Source organism: Toxorhynchites rutilus, unplaced genomic scaffold (assembly GCF_029784135.1).
Source record: "Toxorhynchites rutilus septentrionalis strain SRP unplaced genomic scaffold, ASM2978413v1 HiC_scaffold_18, whole genome shotgun sequence".
In the NCBI taxonomy this organism is placed as follows: domain Eukaryota; kingdom Metazoa; phylum Arthropoda; class Insecta; order Diptera; family Culicidae; genus Toxorhynchites; species Toxorhynchites rutilus.
In genome coordinates, this window is record NW_026599740.1 from 56,951 (window position 1) to 62,044 (window position 5,094).

At 33.2% G+C, this 5,094-nt stretch overlaps 1 long non-coding RNA gene across 1 annotated transcript; it reads right to left on the bottom strand.

The window, feature by feature from the left end:
• Window positions 1–652: 652 nt before the first annotated feature.
• Window positions 653–4,661, bottom strand: LOC129781708 (uncharacterized). The gene is made up of 3 exons (XR_008744238.1): window positions 4,532–4,661; window positions 4,420–4,477; window positions 653–684 (listed from the first exon to the last, which is right to left on the bottom strand). It is a non-coding gene; the product is annotated as an uncharacterized LOC129781708 (long non-coding RNA).
• Window positions 4,662–5,094: the final 433 nt, after the last annotated feature.

The following is a 5,094-nucleotide window of genomic DNA, read 5'->3' on the forward strand; positions in this document are numbered from 1 at the left end:
TTATAAATTGTATTAGCAGGGATCGGCCACACTGATTTTTGGCAAACAATTTTATCGGTTTGCGTCGAAATAATTATTTTATCCTCATATTCACGAGGAGCAAATTTCAAACTCTCGTCCTTTGCATGATTACGATTGGGACCACGAAGTTGAAATGTTCGTACATTCATATCGGAATGCAATTTGTCATTGGATGACTCCCAAACTTCAAATATTTTGGAGCCATCTTCTGGATTGCATTCCTTACTTTGCATGGAGTGTTTCAGTAAAAACAGCTTACATGGAAGTTTATTGCCTTCTACGCAATATGCTGAGATTTGCAAAACATTTGTCCTGCTCAAAAAATTGTATCTTTTGATTCCAATTACACTGCAGGTATGCTTCTTTTCTAACCATTGATTCACAATAACACTTGCATAATCATATGGAAGAAAAGAAGGCCTAGAAAGAGCATCGTATGAAACGAATTTCTTCCACTCTGCAGCAGTGAAAAGGATCGAAAAATCTACTCTTTTAAAATTAAAAGCCCCCCACGAATAATTCCTTTTCCCGTCCCAAACTTCAGGCGCACAATCCATTTCTGAAAATAAAAAGAACCAAAATTTTCTTTCAAATTTAATTTCACAGAAGATTGCTGGCGTTGAAAAAATACCTGTGTTGTTCTGGTTAACAGCTTCAAAATTCCTAAAAGAAAAGAATGTCTTACATTATTAAAATCACAATGAATGAAATCGAATCAGATACGGAGAAAAATTAATCGAAAGTTTGAAGTTTCCGTCAACAAAGACAAGAATCAATCAAAACCAACTATTTTTTCCAATTAATGACTAAATTAGATTTTTGACCTATCCAACTCATTTTTATCAAATAAATTAGACATCCAGTTAATGTGTATGAATAAGGTTAATGTAGATAGTAGAGTGGGTTAGTGAGATGGTTATAATCTTAATGAAAAAAAAAACATTATTTCAGCGATACCAAAGTGATGTTGTCATGCCTCAGTGTCAGTTTGTGTGACGTGAAATATAGCCTTCAAACGAACCCTGTTGTGTTATACATAATCATTTTCAGTTAGTCAGTTGAACTTCCTGTCAGAAGCTAATTTTGGTTTTTGCTCGAATCAAAATAGTCGAGATGTCGCAACATATGACTGCTACTTACAATCGGATTTATTTTTGCAAAAAAGCTTGCGAAATTGGTGCAACAAAGCCTGCATTAAGTGTTGTAGAATGTGTTAGGCTGTTAAGAAAACGGAAGCTAGGAGAAACGATCTCATTGACTGAAGCTGCTGGCCTTGGATACTCTAGCAGGAAAATAGAACATTCTAAATGTTCGGATGATACATCTTACCACTTTAATTGTTGAAACCCGTTTGAGGGATATCAGTACATATAACAAACAGCTCTTTTCAGGACCACCATTTGGAGTTTCAAAAAAATCAAAAAAACATATTTCGGAACAATGAAAAAATTACATTTAAAAAAATGTTCCGAACAAAACCTACGTTAAACTTACGTCCGTGCTTAGGCTCAGACCCTCCTACTTTTTGACGTGGGACTACGTCTAATTCGAATATGTGGGGGATAGAATGAAAACCTAAACACAGAACATGCAGGAATAAAATGAAAGACTTCGAATGCGTATAACTCGAACATTTCTTGATAGATCGGAAAGATGTTTGCGTCAATTGATAGGAAATATTTCTACGTATCTATCACAATTAATAAAATGTTATTTTTCCTGAGATGAATATGTGAATAATTATAAAATGTCAAGCGTAGAAATTTAGTGGTCGCCAATAAGCCCATAAGAAAATTTCAAATTCACCCTATCTCTCCCCAAGCAAATAAGAATCAATTTACTTTTTTATTATTTCGGATATCACTTTAGAATGCATTGAACTGTAATTTTGAACTGTTTAAAAATAACTCTTCCGTAAAAGGTTCGGTGTAGACCTACGTTTCTTCGGTTATGTCCCCGACATTACTCACCCGTCTTTTTTTTCCTGTTCAGTGTTTAGATTTTCATTTTATCCTCATAAAGTCTTATTAGACATAGTCCCTACGTCAAAAGTATTCGCATTCCGAGCGAGCGCTTCATCCAAACCTCATTCGCAAAGGTATGTATGTTTGAATAGAGCTTTGTTGATTACTCCTTATTGACAAAACGAGTAAGTTAAAACAAAAACGCATCGAAATATATAGGAAAATGAAATGCCTCCAATTTTCGAAAAGAACAATAAACATACAAAAGAGAACTGTTTTCGGCGTTGGCACCAACCCTGAAACCCGTAGTCCTACGTCAAAAGGTTCGTTTGTCACCACATTTCTCGCCTTTCTTGCAGCATTTAAATTCGAAGGGGATTTTATTGCTACCCCAACATTGAAATTAGAGATGAAACGGATATCCGGTAACATTACTACTATCCGGCCGGGTATCGGATATTAGAAAAAATCAATTATTTATGATAAACAGAAGATAATACAAAACAAAATAGCTCAATAACATCAAATCATAAATAAGGTTTGTTTACTGAAATGCAAGAATTTTCGTTCAAAATTAAATTTGTATAAACTCATAACATTAGAAAAAAAATGTATTTAAAACTCTTTGCAGGAAACCTTCATTTTCTAGTGAATAATATTGATTCTAAACAGAAAACTCATCACTTATGAAATTACCTTCAGATACATTTTTTGTAAGAGATTATTCTACCACATGAAGAAAATAATGTTTTCATTTCACATTGAACGAAGAAGTTTATTTTCATTCATATTTTCAATTTAAAAGGTGTTCATTCTGCCTGAAAACCTATTATTATCTTTAACGCTTCACCTGCTCATAAAAAGTAATTCAATGGCTTGTCGTTCATTTAGTTTTCACCGTGAAGTGTTCGGGAATAAGGCCCTTCATCATCGTTCATTTTTTTTGTGTTAAAATGCGTTAATTTCTCCCTAGAATTTAATTCTCCATTTGCTTCAAGCACACATGTAGTTGGTCCTAGTTTCGTATTCGCAAAAAGGAGTCTAATATCCGACCTCAAAACATACCGAATATCCAGTATCCGGCTAAACTACTATTCGTTTCGTCACTAATAAAAAAATCATTATTATTGAAGCGACATAATTAATATCTGCGTATTGCTTCCGTCAGAGGTGAATTGTTGAAACTTACAGTTCTAAAATAACGAGAACTTCGTATGGTTCTAATCCTAAAACTGCCAGAAACACTACACACTAGAACACCATAATTGTACTTTTTTTTTCTTTGTTAGGGGAGACAATGAATATTTCGATTGATTTGTCTCCGTATATTGAACATACTCAAAATTTAATAATATAATTGAATGAGACAATTGAGAAACGCTCGCATAATAATATAAAAATTGAGTTCGGGATTGCAAATTTTATTGAAGTTGTACAAATTTCATAAAATCAACAATATTCATTACCTTCTAACAGATCAAGCTTTAAAAAATGTTTTTTTTTATGAAAAACAATGCTATTATTTCATTATTACTGTTGAAGGAAGACCAATATTAAGGTATTATTTTTTCAATCTTCCATTTTTCGGGAAATGATGAAAAATGAAACATTGACCAAAATCTGCATTTATTCCCTGTAGAAGATACTATTCAATGGTCTTACATCTCAATGTTTGTTCAGTTGTAGTAATGTAGAAAGTATTTTGTTTATCTGTTTTATTAAGTTATGTTATTGAAACACCTCCCGCACAAAGTTGCTTTACACCGAATTTTATGTCCAATTAGGTTATATAGAATTATATGAAATTGATGGTAAGTGGTAGATAATAAATTAAACTACCTTTTGCCTAAAAACGTTACCATATGGTTGCTTTCCGAAGACATGAAAAACTATCGAAGTTTCTGTTGCGTCCAGAGACAACTTATTAACTATATTGTTCTGTTTGTACAGCAGCTTTGATTATTTTTCATGGCTTTGGGAAACAAGCAATTGTAACGATTTGGCATCAAATGATAGGTTAGTTTATAAGCCACCACTCATCATTAGTTTCGTTCACTTTTAAATTACCATTGGGCAATTAATGCGGCTTAAAGCAACTAAGCAGAAAGAACATGATCCAACATAACCTAACAAAAAAACACCTAATCGAATGCGAAAATATGTCAAACTTTCTACAGTATTACTTTAAGAACACGCATTTTGGAATAGAAAAAAAAACGATTAAACTTGCTACAGAAAAAAAACAAGTTTTGACCATTTTTTATCTTCGATTTATCTTCAGTTCCCGGAAAATGGAAGATTCGAAAAAAATAAATTCTCGAACATTGGAGTTTCTTCGACGCCATTTATCGAAACTACACCAATGTTTCGTAAAAACCTGATTTATATCCGTACGAAATGGCTTTAAAACATTTGAATTTTAAAAAATACTCACCGTAAGACCAAAATAGGATGGACCCTAGACGCCGCTATTTTTTTTTAAATATTGAACGCTAGAAAAAGGAAAATTATTATAACATTTAATCAACAAATAAATGGCTACCCACCTTTAAAAGTTTTATGTTAAAATAGCAGTCAAAACTGCTGTTTGCTACAAAACACTTTTACAAAATATTGAACCACAATTTCTCAAGATTTCCTTACCGTCTCGTTAAATGCTTTCCAACAAATGCAAAGACTTATGAAAAGGCGGGAGAAACAACGAAAAAAACCAAAAATATGCAAAAGAGGTAGGATAACAAAATTATCAAGTTTACTATATATAACGGGGAAATATTGTCAAAAACAACTTCAATGTCTTCAATGAAGAAAGGTGGCATCATCCGAATCAATGTTTACAAACAAAATTTAAAACAGTAAAACAGTTGCAAAATTTGCTACTCGTCTGTTTGTTGATGATTCCGTACAAACGAAAGCATTATGAGTGCATGCGGAGCGTTAACCAAATGGCGAAAACAAGGCAGTCTTGCAGCTTAAGCCGGATTTAGACGTTGAGAGTTACTCGGTTGCGAGTAAACGTCAATCGATCCGAAGAATTACGAACGCACCCATACCACGTAATTTTACATTTGAATTGCATGTATGGGGCTTCTCGCAGTCGAGCGTTTTT